This window comes from Balaenoptera ricei, chromosome 8, assembly GCF_028023285.1.
Source record: "Balaenoptera ricei isolate mBalRic1 chromosome 8, mBalRic1.hap2, whole genome shotgun sequence".
Taxonomy (NCBI): Eukaryota; Metazoa; Chordata; class Mammalia; order Artiodactyla; family Balaenopteridae; genus Balaenoptera; species Balaenoptera ricei.
Genome location: NC_082646.1, coordinates 53,289,236 through 53,307,883, shown reverse-complemented (window position 1 = coordinate 53,307,883; position 18,648 = coordinate 53,289,236). Strand labels below are relative to the sequence as shown.

General features: G+C 37.5%; 1 long non-coding RNA gene across 1 annotated transcript in view; it reads right to left on the bottom strand.

Moving 5' to 3' along the window:
• The window catches only part of LOC132369762 (uncharacterized), an 84,231-nt gene extending 71,576 nt beyond the window's left edge, over positions 1-12,655 (bottom strand). Inside the window, exon 1 of the long non-coding RNA XR_009504473.1 lies at positions 12,568-12,655. This is a non-coding gene — a long non-coding RNA (uncharacterized LOC132369762). The remainder of the gene's footprint in view (positions 1-12,567) is intronic.
• Between the last annotated feature and the right edge of the window lie 5,993 nt (positions 12,656-18,648).

The following is an 18,648-nucleotide window of genomic DNA, read 5'->3' as shown; positions in this document are numbered from 1 at the left end:
TTCTCCAATATTCTTGATTCCACCCTCTAACATATTCTTCCTTGACTGTAAGAAATGGCCCATGATTGCCACTAAGGAGCTTTCTCAGCCTGTTGCATTCCACAGAAAATTGAGAGTCCAGAGACCCCCAAGTAATTTGAGCTATCCCAGTACCTTTTAGTCCAGGCCAAAAAAATACCCTTAAATCTTTGTGGGTTTTCTATCTATCAGATTATATAACTCTTCACTAAACAAAATCCAAGCCTATAATATTTTAGGAGACAAGCCGTTTTATCTCTAGACTTACTCATAGTTATTTTAGGGATTAGATTTCTAGGATGATGCCCTTAAAAAATTTTAAAACCCTTTTCCACTGAGAGGATGTTCTAAGTACCATCTGAAAGGCCTCAAAGAGTCTTTCTTATAGCCACCCTTGATTTACCTTTACCCTGAGATTATATCATACGTAAAAGTTAAGGAAACCATATAAGTCACAGAGAAATAAGGTGCTATGTCTCTGATGGGCTTAGGTATAAGAGAAGCTGAGATATTATGCTTACTGAGAAAAGTAATGAACACAGAACTGAGAAATCCTCTATAAGAGAGGATTAATTATGCAAATTATGCAGAATATGCAAAGTTTCCTCAACTTATATGACCAAAGAGAACAAAATTTTGTGTCATTAATGTTAAGTAGCCTTGGTTTGGGTAAGAAAACTTGTAGAAATAACTAAGTTTCTCATTCATAAAAAAAAAAATGACCCTGGAAAAGAGTAGTAAGTCTTTTCCTTCTAGAAAGACTCCTTCAAACACAGTAGACTAAGAATGTTACATTTTGTGATTTGAGGACAAGGAGGAGACAGAGCTGTACTTACCTCCTCTGCACACACCCCAATACATGTTAACAAATTCTCATTAAATATTTAATCAAGGGGCTTCCCTGGTGGCGCAGTGGTTGGGAGTCAGTCTGCCTGCCAATGCAGGGGACACGGGTTCGATCCCTGGTCTGGGAAGATCCCACATGCCGCGGAGTGACTAGGCCCGTGATCCACAACTACTGAGCCTGCGCGTCTGGAGCCTGTGCTCTGCAACAAGAGTGGCCGCGATAGTGAGAGGCCTGCGCATTGCGATGAAGAGTGGCCCCCGCTTGCCGCAACTAGAGAAAGCCCTTGCATAGAAACGAAGACCCAACACAGCCAAAAATAAATAATAAATAAATAATAAATAAATTTAAAAAATATATATTTAACCAAGGATCCAAATGTTCCGTTTAAGTGACACATCTTAAAATATAATAGTGAGATTAGTGATAATCTGACAGGTGAAAGAACCATATTTCTTTACAGTTATTTGTGAAACGCAACTCGATACTATGTCTCAAATTGTGGTCTGTGAAGCAGAAGCATCATTACTACCTGGATGCTTATAAGAAACACAGAACCTCAGGCCCAAATCCCAACCTACTGAATCCATTTCTCCACTTTAACAACACCCCAGGTGATTCTATGCATATGAAAATTTGAGAGGCACTATCCTGGACAATGAAAATGGTAATACAAGGTAATTAATACATAACACCTCCTGCAAAGTAGTTCATTGTTCAGAGGAGGTAATAAACAAGTAAGCCAATAGTTACTTTACTGCATGATTGGTGAAGGATCAATATTAATTCCTTACCTGAATGCAGGTTCTGACGGAAGTAAAGTGAGGGAGAGGAAAAAGGAAAACTATTACTTAAAATGTCATTCATAGGGATTTAGACCAAGATGGCAGAGTAGAAGGATGTGCTCTCACTCCCTCTTGCAAGAACACCAGAATCACAACTAACTGCTGAACAATCACTGACAGGAAGACACTGGAACTCACCAAAAAAGATACCCCACATCCAAACACAAAGGAGAAGCCACAATGAGACAGTAGAAGGGGCGCAATCACAATAAAATCAAATCCCATAACTGCTGGGTGGGTGACTCACAAACTGGAGAACACTTATACCACAGAAGTCCACCCACTGGAGTAAAGGTTCTGAGCCCCACGTCAGGCTTCCCAACCTGGGGATCTGGCAAAGGGAGGAGGAATTCCTAGAGAATCAGACTTTGAAGGGTAGTGGGATTTGATTGCAGGACTCTGACAGGATTGGGGGAAACAGAGACTCCACTCTTGGAGGGCACACACAAAGTAGTGTGCTCATCAGGACCCAGGGGAAGGAGCAGTGACCCCAGGGGAGACTGAACCAGACCTACGTGATAGTATTGGAGGGTCTCCTGCAGAGGCAGGGGGTGGCTGTGTCTCACTATGAGGACAATGACACTGGCAGCAGAAGTTCTGGGAAATACTCCTTGGCTTGAGCCCTCCCAGAGTCTGCCATTAGCCCCAGCAAAGAGCCCAGGTAGGCTCCAGTGTTGGGTCGCCTCGGGCCAAAAAACCAACAGGGAGGGAACCCAGCCCCACCCATCAGCAGTCAAGCGGATGAAGGTTTTACTGAGCTCTGCCCACCAGAGCAACACCCAGCTCTACCCACCACCAGTCCCTCCCATCAGAAAACTTGCAAAAGCCTCATAGATAGCCTCATTCACCAGAGGGCAGACAGAAAAAGCAAGAAGAACTACAATCCTGCAGCCTGTGGAACAAAAACCACATTCACAGAAAGATAGACAAGATGAAAAGGCATAGGGCTATGTACCAGATGAAGGAACAAGGTAAAACCCCAGAAAAACAACTAAATGAAGTGGAGCTAGGCAACCTTCCAGAAAAAGAATTCAGAATAATGAGAGTGAAGATGATCCAGGACCTCAGAAAAAGAATGGAGGCAAAGATCGAGAAGATGCAAGAAATGTTTAAAAAAGACCTAGAATAATTAAAGAACAAACAAACACAGATGAACAATACAATGACTGAAATGAAAACTACACTAGAAGGAATCAATAGCAGAATAACTGAGGCAGAAGAACAGACAAGTGACCCGGAAGACCGAATGGTGGAATTCACTGCCTCAGAACAGAATAAAGAAAAAAGAATGAAAAGAAATGAAGACAGCCTAAGAGACCTCTGGGACAACATTAAACACAAGAACATTCGCATTATAGGGGTCCCAGAAGGAGAAGAGAGAGAGAAAGGACCAGAGAAAACTTCCCTAACATGGGAAAAGAAATAGCCCCCTAAGTCCAGGAAGCACAGAGAGTCCCATACAGGATAAACCCAAGGGGAAACATGCCGAGACACACAGTAATCAAATTGGCAAAAATTAAAGACAAAGAAAAATTATTGAAAGCAGCAAGGGAAAAATGACAAATAACATACAAGGGAACTCCCATAAGGTTAACAGCTGATTTCTCAGCAGAAACTCTACAACCCAGAAGGGAGTGGCATGATATACTTAAAGTGATGAAAGGGAAGAACCTACAACCAAGATTACTCTACCCAGTAAGAATCTCATTCAGATTCGATAGAGAAATCAAAAGCTTTACAGACAAGGAAAAGCTAAGAGAATTCAGCACAACCAAACCAGCTCTACAACAAATGCTAAAGGAACTTCTCTAAGTAGGAAACACAAGAGAAGAAAAGGACCTACAAAAGCAAACCCAAAACAATTAAGAAAATGGTCATAGGAACATACATATCGATAATTACCTTAAACGTGAATGAATTAAATGGTCTAACCAAAAGACACAGGCTTGCTGAATGGATACAAAAAAGAAGACCCATACATGAGCTGTCTACAAGAGACCCACTTCAGACCTAGGGACACATACAGACTGAAAGTGAGGGAATGGAGAAAGATATTCCATGCAAATGGAAATCAAAAGAAAGCTGGAGTAGCAATACTCATATCAGAGTATTCTTCACCAGATGGCTTCACAGGTGAATTCTATCAAACATTTAGAGAAGAGCTAACATCCGTCCTTCTCAAACTCTTCCAAAAAATTGCAGAGGAAGGAACACTCCCAAACTCATTCTATGAGGCCACCATCACTGTGATACCAAAACCAGACAAAGATACTACAGAGAAAGAAAATTACAGACCAATATCACTGATGAATATAGATGCAAAAATCCTCAACAAAATACTAGGAAACAGAATCCAACAACACATTAAAAGGATCATACACCATGATCAAGTGGGATTTATCCCAGGGATGCAAGGATTCTTCAATATACGCAAATCAATCAATGTGATAAACCATATTAACAAACTGAAGAAGAAAAACCATATGATCATCTCAATAGATGCAGAAAAAGCTTTTGACAAAATTCAACACCCATATATGATAAAAACTCTCCAGAAAGTGGGCATAGAGGGGACCTACCTTAACATAATACAGGCCATATATGACAAACCCACAGCAAACATCATTCTCAATGGTGAAAAACTGAAAGCATTTCCTCTAAGATCAGGAACAAGACAAGGATGTCCACTCTCACCACTGTTATTCAACGTAGTTTTGGAAGTCCTAGCCACGGCAATCAGAGAAGAAAAAGAAATAAAAAGAATACAAATTGGAAAAGAAGTAAAACTGTCACTGTTTGCAGATGACATGATACTATACATAGAGAATCCTAAAGATGCCACCAGAAAACTACTAGAGCTAATCAATGAATTTGGTCAAATTGAAGGATAAAAAATTAATGCACAGAAATCTCTTGCATTCCTATATACTAATGATGAAAAATCTGAAAGAGAAATTAAGGAAACACTCGCATTTACCAGTTCAACAAAACAATAAAATACCTAGGAATAAACCTACCTAGGGAGACAAAAGGCCTGTATGCAGAAAACTATAAGACACTGATGAAAGAAATTAAAGATGATACAAACCGATGGAGAGATATACCATGTTCTTGTATTGGAAGAACCAATATTGTGAAAATGACTATACTACCCAAAGCAATCTACAGATTCAATGCAATCCCTATCAAATTACCAATGGCATTTTTTTGCAGAACTAGAACAAAAAATCTTAAAATTTGTATGAAGACACAAAAGACCCCAAATAGCCAAAGCAGTCTTGAGGGAAAAAAACGGAGCTGGAGGAATCAGACTCCCTGACTTCAGACTATACTACAAAGCTACAGCAATCAGGACAATATGGTACTAGCACAAAAACAGAAACATATATCAATGGAACAGGATAGAAAGTCCAGAGGTAAACCCGTGCACCTATGGTCAACTAATCTATGACAAAGGAGGCAAGGATATACAATGGAGAAAAGACAGTCTCTTCAATAAGTGGTGCTGGGAAAACTGGACAGCTATATGTAAAAGAATGAAATTAGAACACTCCCTAACACCATACACAAAAATTAACTCAAAATGGATTCGAGACCTAAATGTAAGACTGGACACTATAAAACTCTTAGAGGAAAACATAGGAAGAACACTCTTTGACATAAATCACAGCAAGATCTTTTTTGATCCACCTCCTAGAGTAATGGAAATGAAAACAAAAATAAACAAATGGGACCCAATGAAACTTCAGAGCTTTTGCACAGCAAAGGAAACCATAAACAAAACAAAAGACAACCCTCAGAATGGGAGAAAATATTTGCAAACGAATCAACGGACAAAGGATTAATCTCCAAAATATATAAACAGCTCATGAAGCTCAATATTAAAAAAACAAACAACCCAATCCAAAAAGGGGCAGAAGACCTAAATAGACATTTCTCCAAAGAAGACATACAGATGGCCAAGAAGCACATGAAAAGCTGCTCAACATCACTAAATGTTAGAGAAATGCCAATCAAAACTACAATGAGGTATCACCTCACACTAGTTAGAATGGGCATCATCAGAAAATCTACAAACTACAAATGCTGGAGAGGGTGTGGAGAAAAGGAACCCTCTTGCACTGTTGGTGGGAATATAAATTGATACAGCCACTATAGAGAAAAGTAGGGAGGTTCCTTAAAATCTAAAAATAGAATTAGCATATGATCCAGCAATCCCACTACTGGGCATATACCCAGAGAAAACCATAATTCAAAAAGACACATGCACCCCAATGTTCATTGCAGCACTATTTACAATAGCCAGGTCATGGAAGCAACCTAAATGCCCATTGACAGACGAATGGATGAAGAAGATGTAGTACATATATACAATGGAATATTACTCAGCCATAAAAAGGAATGAAATTGGGTTATTTGTTGAGACATGGATGGATCTAGACACTGTCATGCAGAGTGAAGTAAGTCAGAAAGAGAAAAACAAATATCATATATTAATGCATATATGTGGAACCTAGAAAAATGGTACAGATGAACCGGGTTTGCAGGGCAGAAACTGAGACACATATGTAGAGAACAAACATATAGACACCAAGGTGGGAAAGTGGCGGGCAGTGGGGCTGGTGGTGTGATGAATTGGGTGATTGGGATAGACATGTATACACTGATGTGTATAAAACTGATGACTAATTAGAACCTGCTGTATAAAAATAAATAAATAAACTTCAAAAAAAAACCCAAACAACCAAAAAAAAATGTCATTAATGCTGTCACAATGCTTATTACCTAGTGAGAGAGAGTAACAAAAAGAAAGAATATATACACGAGTACATAGAGAAGAGTGAGACAGAGATCTGCAGAATCATCCAGCTACTTCCATTAACATGTGAAGATGGAAGTTGGCCTTTTGAGGGCATACTTATGGATGAAAAATCCTAACAAAACAGTGATAAAAGTTTACTGAGCTCTCCCAACTGACTCTGAGATGCATGGAAAGAAATACTTATTTTTGAAATCCACTGAGATTTATAACTTTCTTATGTGCCGACTGCTGACCGATCAAACACACAAATGGAGACAGAATACTAAGGACCATGAAACAAAAGACATTCCAGAGAATAGTTCACAGAACAAGAAGAACATAAAGTGACCAGAAAATGATATAGAATGCATCCTCACCCACACTATATACTCATCAATAGTTAAGAATTCTTAGCTCTTCACAGAGAAGAACATCGGGATTCATTTCAGAACCCACAATTTATCTTATATTTCATTGTATGAACATATGTATAATAAATTGTATTCATTTCTTCAGTCACAGGGAGGCTTCAGCCACTTTTAGTCTATCCTGGTTATCTTCATAAACCCCTAACTTAGGAACTTCTCCAAATTTTATTTATACGACTATACAATGAATGAGCACTTACTAAATATTAGAGGTAAGATTCTGGTATACAGAGACATCAGGTATACAAGCCCCTCTGAGAGACAGGACCTTCACTGGGATTATCTCATGTTACACCAGACCTTTCTGAATTTTTTGGGAAATCTCTCTATTGTGTCTGAACTCAATGCTACACTTATGGATATTATAATCACAGTTCCAAAACAGTTGTTTATCATTTACAAAAATTATTTTCCTCGTGATTCTCAGGTCATGTTTGCCAACATTACATATCTCTCTTCCTGAAACTTCTTGTTTTACTTTTCCCTATATCTCTCTCCACATCAGCGGGTGTAGGAAATACAAGCATATGCTTGGAACACATAATTCAGTATGCCACCTACCAACACTGCTTCTCTAGAGAGGAGAACTCAGTATATTAAAATTTAGGTTGGTCTGCTGCCCAAGAAGCGTTTTTCTTGCCGTACAAATTCTTTTCAGCACTAGCTATATGTCAGAACCTGTTTCCATAGCTGATACATCTGAGTTTGAAACATAGTTTGTGTACGTGTGTGTGTGTGTGTTTGTATGCATTAATTTTATTTCCCTGTTTGCCCTAGCACGGATTCTGGTATAAGAGGACTCATCTTGTTTCTTGCATAAGAAGCTTCATTCCATGTGAGAATCACAGCATCAGCATTCCTCTCCTTTTTAAAATAACGGACACTGAAAATAATCTGTGACAATTATGTATTAGTGAATCCCATGGAAAAATACATATGGTAATGGAGAGCTACTATTTTGTCCATCTCGTATTTCTGGGGTACAGTTCTTCATCTTTATAATAGAAACTACAGTATTGATCTTGCATGATCATTCTGAAAATTAAATGAAATTATGTATATAACAAGTGAAGCACATTGTTTTTCTCCGATCATGCATGGAAAAAATATTGGCTCCTTCTGCTTTCCCTTCTTTGACCAAGCAAGGAGGCATTGAAGAGGTAAAAGGAAGCTGAAAGAGGATCTGGAATTCTTTCTGCTGTCACAGACATGGTGACCCATGGAACTCAGGAGATCCAAGTTCCATCTGCTCATTTATTTAAGGCAAAGATTCTATGTGCCACCTATCACTCTAGGTACTAAAAATATAACAGTTTGAAGAAGTGTGAATCAGTTTATCCTCCCTTAGGATATAGAGACGTAATTCTGTATCTCTCACTATGTTGATCTAGTTAGTGTAAAGCACATCCCTGCACATGATCCCCCGAGCATGCCAGACATGAATTTCCTTCTAGAACTAAACTCTTTCCCACTCCTCAGTGTGTTCAGTAGGGATTGTGATACTGTGACCTGATTTTTGCAAGTTACTTCCATTGACATCTGCACATTGCTTACTATTGCATTACAGTTTCTATGATGATGATGATGATGGTGGTGGTGGGGATGATGATAAAGTTGAAAATGGGTACAACAGAATTTGACACAATCTCATCTCAGGAAGATTATTTTAAATGTGTGTCTCTTTCTCTCATTTCCTTCCTGATATATTCAAGGAAAAGTGGTTTCGAGTGGCTAGACACAATGATTTTTCTCTGATACTTACTCCTAGCTGATTGAGTTAAAAGATCTCTGTTAAATAAGCAAATCTTCAGACCTGGGATTTACAGTAGTCAATAAAACTATCGATATGAAAATTAGGATGTATATTTTCTCCTATCTGAAATATCTATGTTTAGGATTTTTGAGGTTTGGCATTCAGAACCAAACTTATAAATTCCCATTGTGTGCATTCGAGGAAAAAAATGTGTACTTCAGGAAACGTAATAAAGGATGCATGATATACTCACCTCAAACAACATATAACTATGAAGGATTACAGCTGTAATTGAAAGGAAATTGTTATGGTAGAAAGAAATGAGAATTTATTATAATTTTAAAGCTACATCAATTAGGATGCCTCTGGCCATGTACCAGATACTATTTTTGGTGTCTCATGCTATTTACATATCTGCAACTGGAAATTGCAGCTCACACCTGCAGGCTCTCCAGAGCAATACCCTTGAGCTGCAGGTGATGTCTTGCTTGGAGGTGCCTGGAAGGTTATGCCTCACAACCTTCCTTAACCAATAATCAATGATCAGTCTAATTGAGGATACTAAAAAAGACCCCCAAATCTTCTTTCTTTCCTCTAAGCAAAACAACATACAACAAAAACAAACACAAAGAAACCTCTGTGGTACAATATATGTTGCAGACCTGACAGCTTCATTTCTTTACTTCCCCTATCTGGTCGCCCTTGCTTCCTTAATAATTTCTATTGAGACATTCCCTGATAAATTCCTGGTACAAGAAAATCCTCTGATTCAACTACTAGAGACCAAATCTAGGAGTCTTCAATCCCAGGAAGCCAACTCTGAAGAAGAGAACATGGAATTGGATCACTCACTGGCTGAATGGCAATAAAGCCCATTGTCGGGAGTAGGGAAAATATGGGTAAGTCCTGGCATGTTCTAGAAGTGCTATCTTTGAGATTTTCACCTCAGGTGAACTGGAATGGAATGGAATACTGGTGGAGGAGATGCTATGATTTATGAAATATAAATGACATTTAAAGGTGTGGGGAAAATAACATTTATAGCAGTATTAATGCATTAAAAGGAGACTATCACAGGCTAAGGAGGAATATTTATCATTTTTAATCAAATATCCCACAGGGTAGAGAAAAAAACCGTACAGTATAATGCTGAGGCCTTGGGACATAGTCAAGGATCTTCCAACATTTTCATGGCTGGATTTTAAAATTGTTTTGGATCAGTGACTCCTTTGTGTTTTCCCTTTTGAAGCAGGAATATTTATTATGATTACTCTAGGCCTCCTCTATCATTCCGTGTTGAGGAGAGATAGATAACTTGGTCTCTTTACTTTCACATCTTCCCTAAAACCAACTCCTGATCCTACATTTTCGATCTCAGTGCTACACGGGATATTCTATTCTACAAACCTTAAGTAATCATAGACTTCCGAAACTTTGCCATGGCTCACTTCTAATTGAATACCATACCATCTTGAGCCTCAAATATGTTTCTGAAAACTATTCTGTTCATTAGGTTTAACATCTCACCACAACCATGTTACCTATGAAGTTGAATTGAGCAGAGTTATTCTCACAGGTAGAGAAAGTGTACTCCTGGTAGGGCATACATGGAAAACGGTGGTCACCTGCTTGATGAGACCAACATGCTCCTGGAGGCTTTTCATCTTTCTAATTCTAAATTTTTTAAGTTTGGAGTTTTATCAAAACATTTTTTATTTTAGGTAAGTTGTTCTCAAGTTGTAATAGGGAAGAGAAAATCTGACTGCAAGTTGGATCTGTTTGTTTTTCTTTAACCTTTGTGCTCTGTTACCTGTGCTTAGTCATGCTGGCTCTGCACCTTTTGTAAAAGAATGTTGCCTACAGCCTGAAATACACAGGACAGCCTATTCTTAGGGCTCTGATCTTGAAGAGTCCATTCGTAGGGAGATAAAAAGTTGCAGAACAGAGAATAACACTTGTCTTGTTGGAGGTTTATAGGAACATGTGACCTATCCTCTGTGGACAGCTGCAAGAACCAAGGATTCCTGCCCAAGAACTTTGCAACAACTCATCACCCCCCTTCCCCTTTTTAGTATAAAAGAAGCCTGAACTCTAACTGAGGTAAGATGGTTCTTTGGGACACTAGTCTGCCATCTTCTTGGTCTGCTGGCTTTCCAAATAAAGTCATTATTCCTTGCCCCAACAACTTGTCTCCCGATTTATTGGCCTGTCGTGAGGTTAGCAGAATGAGCAACAAAAGCAGTACCAGAAGTCTGTTCTGCATTTTTTTTTTTTTTTTTGTATTCTTTCACAGTACTCAATTTTTTCCCTAGGTAAATCAATCTTTTGTCTTGTTTATCTAAGTCATCCATTAAGGAGGCCATCTTAATGACAAAAGAGCATTCATTTGTAGCACTGTTCCCAAGGATTTCTCAACAATCAACTTGCAAAATCAATCTAATCTGATGTTCAAACACATACTACATTTGTCTGTGAATATCCTTCTCAGGTAAGTTTTCCTGTTAAACTTGGTAACACTTTAATGCATTCATTGTATGAATTCTCCAGGCGATTAATTTCCTGAAATGTCAAATCACAACATCCAAATCTTCCTTCACTAGCACTTCTGGGAATATCTGAAGTTTAGGATAAGCAACCTCTATGTGGTAACATTTTAAAATGTTAGTTAACTTTAATAAACCCATATGGACACAAACATACCAAACACTAGTTTAGTTGTCTAAATTTCATAAAGAAATTTCAAAGCCTTGAGTAAACTTTATTCATATACCCATTCATAAACCCCACCTGTAAATCCTAATGCTTTATTGTTTTCCTGCACAGAATGAAACTGTATGTTTAACATATAGTCCCTATCACACAATTATTTCAGATTTATCCCATATATTTATAATCTGTTAGCCACCTTCTAAAATCTATGGACAAGGTAATCCTTAACAGCTATCCACTCTAGTCACTTGACTTGATTTCAGATCCCCGCATTTCTACTAATTGTAGTAAGTTGGAGTGGAACACAATTCATTTTATTGATAATTGCCTCATCTTTCTTATTCCTCATGTTCTCAAGATTTCTATGTGCTCCCTTTCTTTTTCCCCTCAGAGAGGCACTTCTACTTTTTCTCCTGCCAGACTTCCAAGGTATTTCTACTAGTAGCTTCTCTTATTGTAACAAAAACATGTTACAGAGTTGTTTGGTCAGTCAAGGTGGACAAGGCTGTGTAGAAATAACAAACAACTTCACAATTTCAGAGACTTATTGCAACAAAATTTAATCTTTCATCCCTGTTACCTGCCCAACATAAGCCATTACAGTCACTCAAGGAACAAAGTTGACAGAAGCTTAATTTTAACCTTAATCCAAGATCACTATTAAAATAGGAAAAGTGTGCCCCAAGTAACTGCACAACTTTAAGTTTCTACTGTGAAGTTATACATGCCCCAGCTGCTTGCATTACCTTGGCTAAAGTCACATGTCTGGGCCTAATTTAAATGGGTCACAGCGATTCTGGGCTCCAGAATTGTTTGTGACTGGCTAACGATGACCACAGGGATTAAGTGGTAGACTCTGATATCTAACAATGCGGTTTCAAAACTCAGCTGCAGTACTTTTTATTTTTGTGATCTTAAATATATTACCTAAACCTTCCATGCCTCAATTTCTTAATCTAAAAAAAAAAAGTTAAATAAGAACATCTACCTAACAGGTCGTTTAAAACAAAATTCAACTGAGTAAATTTGAGGATCAAATTGGCTTTTTCAACAATTCATGAATCTGGAAGCATCCCATCCAGCAAATAGAAAGGAGTTCTGAGGAGCCATACAAAATAGAAAGTTTTTATAGACGGAAGGAGACAGGGACAAGGAAAAAGTGGATTTACCTCATCCTTCTTTGGAGGATAGAAGTGGTCTGTCAGGCAGGTTACCTCTCTACTGCTGACCAGGAAATTCCAGAATGACTGTTTAAGCTTACATTCCTGGAAGAAGTTGAAACTGCAGTTAGGTTAGGTATTAAATTTTGGTTCGCTGATGTGGGGTTTAGCACAAGTAACTTCATTTTGGGCCTGTTATTTCTTTTTAACAGAGCAATTATGAGAATTCAGTGATGAAACACAGTGTCTCACTTAAAATATGCATTTCTGGACAGTAATATAACATAGAGTCCCTTTTCATTTTCCCCGTTCCAAAATTTCTCCACCCCATTTCCTACTACTCTTTACCTGGAGCTCCTTGCTCACACTATATATCGTACACTGGCATATTGATCACAGAGTTTGTCCTCAATGATGAGAAAAGGAAGCAGATATTTCAATGAACACAAATGAAATGCTGAGCCTGGTTGGCAGATGAGTAAGTAGATAGAGAGTACAAAGTCTGAGAATTTCTTTTTTACAATATTTAAAGATCCTTTTGATGGTGGGCACAACACAATGACACTCAGATGGATGAAAGGCAGAACTCTTTGTTACTTAGAGCTCCAAACAAGAGAAGGCTTCCAGGCAGGGCCACACAGGGAGTAGTCTCTGCAGACAGGGTAACAGCATGCTGTGCTATAGGGCACAGCTTATATATGGCAAATGGGGTGGGGCTAGCGAGGTTTCACAGGCTCCCTGTGGACTGGCCAATGTGAATAATTTCAGGCTGAGGGACATAGGAAACTGTCCTTAGTTATCTGACATCTGGTCCTGGGGCAATTAGGGTTAGTACATAGCATTCCCTGATTCTGAGAGCCCCAGCCCTGACAAGAGAGGTGTTGGAGTGTATACTTAATCCACTGCTGCTCAAGAACAGGAACTCCAGCTAGGGCCTCAAAACTGGGGAAAGCAGTATTAAAAAAAAAAAAAAAAAATTTTACAATTGCCTTAGCCGCACTTAGACAATTTCACCCATTCCTTAGTGAGGAATGAGTTGAATTAAAACTAGAACCATGCTATGTTTACATCTTTGTATACAATACATAATCTGATGTTCACTTCACATGCACATGTTTACAATCAAGTAAGTCTGGCTGTGCTTCTTTATTCCACCCCCTAACTCTTTTGCAAAATTATTCCTAAAACTATAGTAATTCATTGCTTTTTATGTATCCAGTCAAGCTCCATTTTTTTTTTTTTAGTCCTGAAAAAGAATTCTTCTGGATTTGATTAATGGTGTGCTTCTAAAAAAGGTTAACTTCAAGTGAAACTGCTGTTAGAATTTTGTTGCCAGTACTCCAATCTTGTTATTTATCAAAAGAAAACAATAATAACTAATAATATCTACATGTAAGAATTTTCATGTTTTTGCAAGTTAATGTTAGTTGTTATTTAACTGGAATTATTTTATATATTTTCCTTTAATGAAGCATATGACAGACAGTAAAACTAAAGAAATGAATCCCTGTTGTAGATTTTATTGACAGGGCTAGACAGGTCACAAACAAGTAGGCACCATATGTAAGTTTTTAAAGTATAAAATGGAAAATCAAGAGAAAAATATTGTGAGTCCCTGGATACGTGGGTATTCATTAATCATGGCAAATAGAACACATCTGTCCACTTCTTAAAATGAAATGATGGTTATTGGCTTCTGGTTTTGAATGAAAGGAGGTTTGAAGGCACCACTCCACCCTAGCAACAAGCTAAACAGATTGAAAAAAGTCAGCAATTCTTCTTAGATCCATAAGAGAGGGGGAAGACACAGGGCAGCTGACTGCTCCCAAGATAAGAGAGACAGAAAGGTGAATAAAGGGAATTGTCACTCACCAGAGCAGAGATGCATGAGCAGGAAGTGCCTTAGGAAGCAGTAAAGGGTAGGAAAACCTGAACTGTAGCTGACAAATTGCTGGAGGCTCAGTGCAAACAACTCTTGAGAGGGTAAAACTTCAGGGGCACCTCATCAGAGGAGGATCCCCCACATACTATGACTTTTACCTCTGTGAATTCAGCCAGTTGCCCATGCTATAAAACAGAGAAAAATCTCCTCAGTCTTCTGGCAGGACGAGGGGAAAAGGAATCATTTTGAAATACACCAGAGAACTCTGATCTTCTTAATAAGGTCTGCCTCCAGGAGAAACTAATTAGCTCAACCGAACCTACTTGGGTATTATCAGAGCCTATCTGACCAGGGCAAGGAAATATCCAAATATCGAACCCTGGCCTACTCTAGCCACTCTGTCCCACCTAAGAGAGGAAGAAAAAAAAACTGAGAAACACTTGCAATTTTAAAATTCCAGAGGTGTAGGCTCACTAAAACTGAGACCTAATCAAAGGACTATAGACTGCTTCCCCTCCCCACCCCACCCCCCACCTCACCACTACATTATTTAAGGACTACTTACAGCAGTTCCTTTTACCCAGGACACATATCTGGCTTTCAAGAAAAAAAAATCACAAGGCATAACAAAAGGCAAAAAAAAAAAAAGAAATAAAAAAGGAATTTGAGAGACAGAACATGAGAACCAGACATGGCAGGGATGTTGGAATCATTAGACAAGAATTTAAAACAACAGTGATTAATATACTAGAGACTCTAAAGCATAATGTAGACAGCATGCAAGAACAGATGGGCAATGTAAGCAGAGAGATGGAAGTCCTAAGGAAAAAAAACAAAAAGAAATGTTAGAGATAAAAAACACTGTAACAGAAATGAAGAATGTTTTTGATGGGCTTATCAGTAAGCTGGACATGGCTGAAGAAAGGATCTCTAAGCTAGAGGATATATCAGTAGAATCCTTGAAAACCAAAAAGCAAATAGAACAAAGACTGAAAGAAAAAAAGAACAGAATATCCAAGGACTGTGGTAACATACATGCAATGGGAAGGAGTACAATAGAGAGAAAGGAACAGAAGAAATATTTGAAATATAATGACTGAGAATTCCCTAAATTAATGTCAAACACCAAACCACAATCCAGGAAAGTTTCTCCTCCATCAGAGTTTCAGCTCCTGCAGTCTGCCACTGCCACAAGTTGCAATCACTACCATGGAACAATAAGAGAACAGAGAAAAGAAAGAGAAAAATGGGATAGATTCCAAACTGCCTCTGAGCATTAGGTATTCCCTTGTTCATTCATTAAACCAGAAATAGAGTAAATCTCTTGGAACATTTTCTGTGCTCTGGTACTTGCAGATCACAGAAAAGTGTCCAATGCATTGAACGTCCAGGTTTCCAATGCACTGAGCTCTGACCAGGCGAACTGGAAGAGGAAAAAGTGGTAAACTCACTGCTGGTTTGGTAGCATTATAAATTCATGTCTTCCCTTATCTGCCTGCTACGCTTTACTTTTCAGTTTTCTCAAATAGTTACTCAATGCATTTTTTTTTTTTTTTTTTTTTTTACTCAATGCATTTTTTCAGGATTTATAATCACATTCAATGGGAGAGACAGGGTAGAGTGTGCTTAAAACATCTTACCAGGAATTTGAAACCTAGACCATTTCCATTTAATGTATTCAATAATAATTAATATGTTCAGATTTAGGTTGAACATTTTTTAATTCATTATCTGCTTTTCTAGTCAGTTTCTTACTTCTCTGCTCCCCCTTTGCCTTTTGGATTAAATGAATAATATTTTAGAATTTCATTTTATCTGTTGATTTTTTTGGCTATATCTTTTTGTGTTATTTATAGTACCCGCTCCTGGGATTAAAATATACATATCTAATCTTTTACAGTCTACCTAGAGTTAATATTCTACCATTCCAAGTAAAATAGAGAAGTTTTACAAATATACAGGTCTGTATTCCTTCCAACTTTAGGTTGCAATTGTCATAAATTTACATTTACATTTATTAAAAGCCCCACAAGACAATATTATATATTTTTTGCTTAAAGCAAAAAAAACAGTGGTACTTATCTTTAAAAATATAAATGGAGGGGAAAAAATCTCTTATATTTACTTAGATGTTTACCATTTGTCCTTTCTTAATTTCTCCAACTCCAAGTTTCTTTTTGATATTTTTCTCTAGTCTAAAGAACATAAGTTACCATTTCTTTCTATATTAGTCTATTGGTGATGAAATCTATTATTTTTTTCTTAATCTGAGAATATCTTTATTTTTCCACCACTTCTGAAGAATATTTTTTCTTGATATAGAGTTGTGTGTTGATAGTTCTTCTCTTTGGGCATATGAAAAATAATGTTCCAATGTTCTATGGCCTTTATGGCTTCTTAGAAATCTGCAGTCATTCAATTTGTTTTCCTATATGTAATGATCACGTTTCTCTGGTTGCTTTCAAGATTTTGTTTCTTTTCTTTGGTTTTCAGCAGTTTGATTATAATTGTTTGTCCTTGCATGATTTTCCTTGATTTTACCTGTTTTAGTTTTGATGAAATTTTTAAGTCTGTAAATTCATGTACTTCAACAAATTTGAAACAACTTCAGCAACTATTTCTTCAAATATTTGTTTCTTCACTGTATTTTTCTCTTCTCCTTCTGGAATTTCAATAACAAATTTTAGATACTTTGATATTGTCTCATAGGCTGTGGAGGCTCTATTCAAATTCTATCTTTTTACTCTTTGTTTTTCAAATTGGATAATTTCTATTGACCTATCTTCAAGCTCTTTCCTTTTCATCTCCATTCTGTTATTGAGTTGAGAAGTAAATGCTTCATTTCAGATATTTTATTTTTCAGTTCTAAAATTTCTATTTGATTTATTTTATAGTTTCTGGGATTTGCTGATAACATCTATGTTTGCATTCATTTCAATAGTGCTTTCGTTTACCTCATAAGGATGCTAAAAATATCTGCTTTAACATCTTTGCTTGATAAGTCCATCACTTGTATTCTTTCTTGATTGGCATTTGTTGATTCCCTTTCCCCCTGCGAATTGGTTAGATTTTCCTGGTTCTTTCTATGTGGAGGAATTCTTAATTGTAACCTGAACATTTTGAATAGTATGCTGTGAAACATTGAGTCCTATTAAAATTCTATATTAAGTGTCTGCTGTCTTTGGGTCTGCTTCACGTATGAGCCTGAGCTTGTGTTGGTTCATGCAAAAGATTAGGGGATCCATTTCTTAAGCCTTCTCACCTCCAATATTTCCCCCTCATTCTCTCTGAACCAAGGACCCCATTTTCTCAACTAATGAATAAAAAATAGAGTTTCTCCATGATTTGTACCACAGAGTACCTTTTCCTCCTTTTTCATGGACAGAGCTGAAGAAGACCCAAAAAAAGGCAGAAAGAAAGAAAATTAAACAGTAATAATGGGATTTTCTTTACAATCTGGCTTAGGGTCCCCTTTTCCTAGTTACCATAGCCAAAAAGGCAGAATTTCTCCAGGGGTATTTGCTGACCTTCTTGCTGCAATGCATTTCTATGCTTGGGCCATCCTCTTGCCAAAGACAGGAGACAAGTGATTTTTTTTAAATAAGGAAACTTACTCCCATAATATGCCATTCTTCAAGATTTGGCATCCCTTCTCAATCTGGCTGATATTGTTAATTTCTCACAGTCCTCGGGCTTTTATGTTTTGTGCAGAGTTTTAGTCATGATCTGTGTGACAGATAAGCTGTTGCAGACTTATTCCACTTAGTTATTTGCCCGATACCAGAAGCTAAAAGTACTATATTTCAATGGATAAATTATTGCATGAACTTTGGAAGAAAGCTTTTTGTCTGTTCGTTTTGTTTTTACCTTTACCTATATTAATCTTGTGTCAATGATAAAAAAAAAAAAATCACCTAAAATATAATGGGAAAATTGGCCTTTCTCCCTGTGCATGTTATATACCTGATTGAAGGAATACAGAATTGTTTCAGAAGAGTCTTTCTAGAGAAAGAAAGCAAACTTTTATGAGCTGGGGATTTTGCTTCCAAGATATTGGATATTTAATCGCACATATCACAACTGTCTTTGATGGGACAAATTTCTGGATAAATGTAAAGGTCTCAGATAGTGGACCCCAGCCTTGGTAGTTGGAATGGGTGGGTTAATAACCAAATTAAGACAAAATTTTAAAGACTTCCTATGTTTTC